The following is an 8,166-nucleotide window of genomic DNA, read 5'->3' on the forward strand; positions in this document are numbered from 1 at the left end:
GGTAAGTGTCTATCACCAAAAGTACAAGGAACACAGTTTTATGTTAACTTGACTAGGCTTTGAGATTGATACTTGACAAATTTAGGCCACCATTGCACTAAGCACGGAGAACTATTACAAATGTCATATTCAAATAACTTTTATATCTTGTGTAAAATATGACAACAAAATAATAATTAAATAATAAGGTTATTTGAGAAATAATCTTATTGGAATTTTTAAAAAATTTTAGAAATTTTTTGAGATTTAATTGAAACTCGTATGACATAATTAAAGGAGATGCATTTATAGGCTTTAGAAAAGTCTGTTTGGAATACCAGATATGAGAATTGATTGAGAAATTTATCTTTTGTTTGATTGAAAATCCCTAAGTTATAAAAATTGTTATCCCATGCCCTAGCTCCCACACCGCCGAATCCCTTTTTCCTTCTCTTCATCTCGCGATGCCACCCTCCCAAATCCTTCGCAGAACCTTTCTCCCCAATCCATCACCTCTCCTCTTCTCTCCCGAGCCGCACACCACTGCGCTCTCCTTCTTCCCCCTCTCATCTCTTCCACGAGCCTGCTCCACCTGGTCGCCACGGCCGACGCCAGCAGATGAGAGCCACCCGAGCGCAACCAAGGGTCGTCTCTCCAGTCCTCTTCTTCCTTCCTCTCTGCCCTATAGCGATCATCATCGTTCCCTCTTCCCTAGAGCGATCGTCGCTGAAGCCACTGCCCTAGCCGGAAACCCTTTCTGTTTCCGAGCAACCGAAGTCGGCACCACTTTTGATCAACCAATAGTTGCAGATCTGAAGCCATCCTGCACCGGCAAGCCGCTGCTCCACGACGGCGCACTCACCACCGGCTGTCAACAGTAATTTCCAGACCTAGTGCCATCGTTGATTTGCTTGGCCATCGTGAGTGTCCACCAGAGTTAAAGCTGCCGAAGGATTTGAGGGTAAATTCGTTTAATAGAGTGTTTGATTGGATTAATTGATAGATTAATTGAATATAGTTTAGTGAAAATTCTGTCATTCAAGGTTGATTAATAGTTGGTGCTTAACCAATTAACTAATAAGAGATAATGGGAAGGATTAGGGTTAATGGAGCTAACCCTAGTTGCCCGAGGGATTGAGAATTTAGGAAGAAGTTCTGGATTTGTTACTGGATTGATTAAAGGTTACTATATTGGGATACTTTTAAATGGATTTAGATTTACGTTTCTTTATCTTATTTATGATTGATTAGGGTTTTTCCTAGTTAGGTTTGACTATTTTATTTAGCTATTTAATTTATAGGGATTTAGTTAAATAAAATACTTTGATACATGACTCTGATTGAGATGGCATCACGACGTAGGATTCCTAGATACGATCTTCTTTTGAGACGGGTACTTCTTACTTTGACTCTCTTTAATTCTTTTGAACTTGGTGCATGAGCAATTTTTGGATAAACACTGTTTTACCTTAACTCCACTCGTAAATTTTTTTTTATGCTTGATACTTCCACCCAAATCTTTGAGATATTTATTTTTATATCCATACAGTCTCTTGTTGCCATTTATGATATTTAGCAGATATTAGATACCAACCTTGTATGCTTTGATTGTTGTTTATTTATGTACCGTATTGAGCATGCTGGCTTCATGTAGCATACATGCACTACAAGAAAACTGATAATTAGCTATGAATTATTTCGTCGCTAACATATTAATATTCGTCGCTAACCAATATTTACGACGCTAATTTTTCGTCGCTAGGATCGCCGTTATAAGCTTGTCGTAAACAATTATTAGCGACGAGATTTTTATGTTTCATCACCAATATCTTAACAACATCATTAAATTGTTGCTAAAGAATTTTAATCGACGCTAATCTTATTGCGGCGAATGAATATTACTCGTCGCTAAGAAATTTATTTATAACGGAAAAAATTGGATTCATCGCAAACATGTTAGCTACGATTTCCCTTATTTCGTCGCTAATGTCATAGTAATGCGTCGCTAACACATTTCATTTCGCCGCAAATGGCTACGGTAAACATCAATAAGTTTAGTTGTTAGCGACGAATTCGAACCTTTTTCATCGCGAAAACATTAGCAACGATTTTCTTAACTTCGTCGCTAACAATCTTTTTCATCCCTAAATCCATTTCATTTCGTCGCAAATGGTTACGATAAGGTTCAATATGTTCGGGTTGTTAGCGACAAATTTCAAAAAAATCGTTGCTAACCTTCGTTTTTTTAAAAAAAATTATTTTTTTAAAAAAATTATACTCATTTACAAACTCATACAATCATCACAACTCTAACAACAATATTCACAATAATCATAACTCTAAGAACATTATTCATAAACTTATACAAATACTAACTCTAACAACAAATTCACAAATAAACTCACAAACAACTCATACTTCATCTAAGTATAAGTTCACAAATCTAGTAACATTCATGATCCAAGTACTCAACATCAATGTCTAACATCATGTAACACAACAAATTAAGTACACAAGTAACAATCCAAATAAAGTAAAAACAAGTAACAAGTTCAAAACATTAAGTTCACATTCAGAAATCCACAACATCATAATCTACAAGAAATAAACTTCGCAACATCATGTTCATATCCAAAATCCACAACATCAAAGACTAAGAATGAGGAGGAGGAGGTGGAACCGAAGATGAATCATGGATCAAGGAATCTAATGCTCCAGGTGCCAATCGGTTAAGAATTTGTTCAAACTTATCTTGTCTTGATTTCATTGATGCTAACTCATCTTGGGTGCTTGCTAATTGAACTTTGGTGTTTGCTAACTCTTCTTGAGTAGATTCAAACTTTTCATGTAATGCGGTGTTAGTTGATCTGATTGAGGAGGTGACATCTGAAGAAGTGGACCTAATTGGCTTTGGCCCACTTCCAAGTCCTCTAATGTATCCCGAACGAGTACCGAGGACCTAATACAAGTTTCAACATATTAGGCTTTTGTTGTCTTGAAAGATAAAAACTTAAGTGTATCTAGAGCAGGTCAGAAAATCAACACTTCTATGAATAGCATCCAAAAAGTCCACATCAGCAAATACAAAATATCACTGAAACAAACTAATGCAGTACTCATGTACTAAATTCCTTCTCCAAATTTGACCTACTCCTTTGTTGTCTTGGAATGTGGTTTCTTCTCGGAGTTTACTCCGAAGTGTAGTTATTGCTAGAAATGACAATATTACCATTTTTTTTTTCCTTAGCAGCACACCTTCGACATGGACAATGAATATTAGATAAATTTAAATTTATCATATAATTCTCTGCCACCTTTAAAAACTGATTTAACCCATCTATATATTCAGGGTTAATCCGATTCTCAAGCATTATCAAACTTTTATTTATATTTATAAAACCTGGTTAAACATATAAAAAATCATATTATTTAATAAATAACTCTAATAAATAAGTTTGATGATAAATTTCAATGAAATTAATAAGCAGCTTACATTAAATAACTTAAATTAATTAATGACATCAAAATAACTAAAAAATTATCAACTACATAGCTTCCAAGAGAAGTTCAAGAGTAATTTGGTTAAACATGATCCATCGAGGCAAAATAAGTACATATCTCTTGTTCTTCAAAATAAATACATATCTCAACTAGAAACATGAATTTGGTTATGGCATGTTGAAGTTATTTTGATGCTTGATATGTACTCTTACTATAAGTACTTAAGAGATATTCATTATCTTTGATTCAAAATTTAAGAGCAAGATAATTTCGGTAAAATGAAAAACAAGACAAGTACACTTCTAACAAGATCATATAACTGCTAACAAAATCATATAAGTTCAATCAAATGGAGACATATCACTAAGCAAAATTCTTCCTGTGGTAAGCAAAAGCCGTCTACAAATGTAAAAACACCAAAGTCAACTTAATTATTAGAACCGTTTCCAAATAATCACCTCATTTTTCTATATGTGGGCACAAGAGATAAACCTAAAAAAACAATAATGGTGCACTTGCCTAACTAGGAGAGAATAAGTCCAGAAAGTTCATTAATACTATGATCTATTTTTCTCAGACTACTTAGTGACTCAAGTTCATTGTCCAGAAAACTAGAAATTCAAAAATCAAAAAGCTCAAATGAAATCACAAATTAGGCTGCTGGAAAGAGCCAATAGAATCTCACAATCAGAGTTCAAGAAGTTGCTTAGTTGAAAGACAGACAAGAGCAACAACATGAGAGGTTGAAGAATTAAATTCATTATCATGTTCACGGGTTCCTAATGGAAATAGACAAGTCTGCCTCTCTTATGTATCCCATGTTTTCTTCCTACTCAAGCTTAGAACTAACTACACAATAATAATTTCCAACATTTTGAAAAACGAGTAAGCAAAACCAAGTAAATACTAGAGAAGAAGAAACTGTCTGATATAGCAGAATCATAAAAGCACACACAGTTAACATACTGGGGGTAAAATAACAAAGCGAGAGTTTTGAGGAAGAGAGGATTACCCCTGCTTCAACGTACGTTGCTCTCGTTCGTTTACCCGTCGGTCCCTGTGCGCAGGGTTTTCAGAAAAGTCTCTGTACATGAGAAATACTCCTCGATCGGTAATGGAAATGGGTAAATGGAAGACTAAAATGTCTATTATCAAGTGGAGACTAAAAAAAACAATATCTGCAAACAAACCAACAAGAAGACGACCGAGACGTCACCGGAGCCAGAGCAGGAGTAGAAGTCATCAGAGCCGGAGCAGGAAAGAAGGAGGATTCGTCAAACAAAGAAGATTCACGGTGGCGTCGGAGGAGAAGAAGAGATCGCGCAATCAAACCCAAACCCTAAAACCTTACCGCGGGAGCGTCGAAGGAGAAGAAGAGAGCGCACATGGATAAGAAGCAGCGAGCGGGCGGAGCAGAAGAGAGCACGGAGGAGAAGAAGATATCGCGGCAGATTTGGGGAAATGCCGATTCGTGGGATAAGGGCAGGTATTAGCGACGATATTGTGATTTCTGATTTTACCGCAAATAATAAGGATTAGCGGTGAATTGTTATACTTTCGTCGCTAATTAATAATATTAGCTATGAAATTATGTCAATTCGTCGCTAATCCTTATTTATTAACAAGTCGAAATAATTACATATTAATAATAAGTATTAGCGACGAATTGACATAATTTCATCGCTAATAAATAATATTAGCGACGAATCAAATAATTCACCGCTAATATTTATTTATTAACCATTCGAAATAATTTCATATTAACGGCGATTAACATAATTCGTCATTAATACTAAACTTTTAGCGGCGACCATGCTAACTTCGTCGCAAATATAATAACCTTGTAAAAAGATTAATTTTTAAATATTATTATTTGCGACGATATTGTATTCCGCAGCTAATAGTCTATTTTTGCTACAAACGACTATTTCGTCGCTAATATTTCGTCGCTATTTTACTATTTTCTTGTAGTGATGTTTCCTGTTTATATATATATGATGACTGTGGTATTTTGCGTATCATATCATTGCATGCATGTTAATGACAAATTCTCCCTTGCGGTCGAGAGAGTCGTTGACCAGGGTTGCACACTCAGCCACTCGAGAGAATGGTAGCTAGAGCAGATGTCGCTTGTCCTGTCGTGCCCCCACACTTGCTCATGAGTAGAGGAAGCTGGAGTTGCGAGCAGTAGGAACTCCCGTCGCAGATGTAGCTAATTAGCTACTATGCTGCTGTCCACTCAACCACTTGAGAGAGTGGTAGCTGGAGTCTTGTACAGTTTGTCATTGACTCGACCTCTCGACCATACAGGGGCCAAGGTGCAGCGGGGTGGACGAGAGTCACCATCAGTGCATACGTTGTTATTATTATTATGTCTGCCTATGCTGTTGTTTCCTATGCTATTGATTTCTTATGTTTACAGTTGTTCGGTTTACCATGTGATACATTTATACTTGTTGAGCTATATATGTATTGATCGCATGGTGTTCGATTCCGGTTTACTTATTGATAGAATGTCTTACCTCACATGATACCTTCGCAGTGATGAGCAGTTCAGTAGTCGATCGATATTACTCCTGATCTTCTATTACCTAACCTAGGATATGGTTTCAGGTATGAGCATATATTATAGTTTTATTTTAGTATTTGTTATTTTCCTTATGAGACTGTATATTGTTGCCACTCTCTATTTGTATATTATGTTCATGCATTATCTTTCCTTTACCCGCTGAGTCCCAGCACTCACCACCCCACAAACTAGTTTTTCTTTCGCCAGGTAGTAGGTAAATGAATCAAGGATGCTTGGAGAGTCCTGGTTGCCAGTCCTACGTCACATTCGAGGACAGTTTTTCTTTTCAATCTTATTTTCTATTTGAGTGGTGTAGTGCTTTTGCGAGTTTGCGTTGTAATTAGTTGATGTGGATTTTGGAGTTTAGTCTAGTGATTGCAGGTATTTTGGGTAATTGTTTTGTTGGTTTTACATTCATATATTTTCTTTGTGATTTCCATTATGTTTACTTTCAGCTGTGTGAGCTGCTTATAAACTGCGTGGTTATACTTATATCTAGCCGTGTGGGCTGTTGAATATGTTTATATGTTGATGTATATAGTTGTGTATGTATATATGATTCATATTATCATAGGTACAGGGGAGATGCTACCAAAATTTTATCGATAGGGACTCTTTTGGGGCGTGACATCTTGCACATCAATGAAATCATTTGATAGGATTAGATTGACTTGCTAGAGATTATGATACACTATTTAAGCACATGAGCTTAGATGCATATATTGCTTGAGGACAAGTAAAAGTTTGGGGGGTGTGATGTGCAAAGATTATATACACCTTTATGCATGTTTTGGCACACATCTACTTGTGTTTCATGAGCATAATCTATGTTTATTGTACTCTATTTCATTGTAACATCATATTTCCATTTCTTTATTAGAGATCTATTCTTTGTGTGTTTTCTTATTGACAGGACGTTATTTAGATCTAAAACACATTGATAGATAATTTGAAGAAAAATAAAGACAAAGGGCCTTGGACATGTGGAATCCACACGGTCGTGCCACTTGCCAGAGGAGGAGATGACCCTAGCCATGTGGATTCCACACAACCATGTAATGAAGTAGAGAATAAGATAACCATGGTCGTGTGGATTCACACCGCTATGTGGGTTTCCAGAGGCAAAGCAGACTCTGGCCGTGTGGATCCACACGACCGTGTATATTTTCCAGAGCCAAAGTTGACCTTGGCAAAGCAGACTCTGGTCGTGCCACTGGGCCAGACTATGACCCTGCGGTTTCACACAGCCATGGAATGGACCATGCTAGGACTATGCCCAACACTATATAAAGGGGGTTTCTCCCCATTTTGGTAATTTTGGAATCTTGGATCATCTTGGATCTTAGGGAAAGGGTTCTCCTGTAACGACCCAATTTTCCTCGTTATGAGTTCTAAAAGTTCTTAAAAATATTTAGAAATACTTTAGAAAAATACTAGAGATTTTTAGAAAATTTTAGAGTATTTTTATGTAATTTTTGGAGGTCGTTTGGTATTTTTACTAAACGAAGGAAGTTTCGACAAAAAAATGTCTAAGCCGAGAATTGAACCCACGACCTTTGACTCGGTCAAAACTCGGCTGACCAGGTGTGCAAATAGATTTTTCTATTTAGAAAAGGTAGCGAATTTATTTAAGATAATTAACAGAATATTGGATTATAAAAGGGATAAGTTGATCTTGGATTTGTCTGTTTAGAAAAGATAGCGAATTTATTTAAGATAGTTAACAGAATATTATAAAAGGGATAAGTTGATGTTGGATTTGTCTGTTTAGAAAAGGTAGCGAATTTATTTAAGATACTTAACAGAATATTAGATTATAAAAGGGATAAGTTGATGTTGGATTTGTCTGTTTGAAAAAGGTAGCGAATTTATTTAAGATAGTTAACAGAATATTGGATTATAAAAAGGGATAAGTTGATGATGGATTTGTCTGTTTAGAAAAGATAGTGAATTTATTTAAGGAGTTAACAGAAATATTAAGTTATAAAAAGGGATAAGTTGATGCTCTGTTTTCCCGTGACTTAAACCATTCTCTCCTTCTCTTCTGCGTACGATGGCGGAGCTCGGGCAGTCTCCGGCGGCCGGCCAAGGTCCTAGAAGCCCTTTTTGTTCGATTG

General features: G+C 36.2%; 1 long non-coding RNA gene across 2 annotated transcripts; it reads left to right on the forward strand.

Moving 5' to 3' along the window:
- Window positions 1–366: 366 nt before the first annotated feature.
- LOC121996340 lies at window positions 367–6,503 on the forward strand. Of its 2 annotated transcripts, none has more exons than XR_006116050.1 (3): window positions 367–940; window positions 6,023–6,093; window positions 6,242–6,503. It is a non-coding gene; the product is annotated as an uncharacterized LOC121996340 (long non-coding RNA). The 2 variants fall into 2 exon arrangements; XR_006116049.1 differs by having other exon boundaries at window positions 6,257–6,503.
- The last annotated feature ends 1,663 nt before the right edge of the window (window positions 6,504–8,166 follow it).

Source organism: Zingiber officinale, chromosome 6A (genome assembly GCF_018446385.1).
Source record: "Zingiber officinale cultivar Zhangliang chromosome 6A, Zo_v1.1, whole genome shotgun sequence".
NCBI classification, from domain to species: Eukaryota; Viridiplantae; Streptophyta; class Magnoliopsida; order Zingiberales; family Zingiberaceae; genus Zingiber; species Zingiber officinale.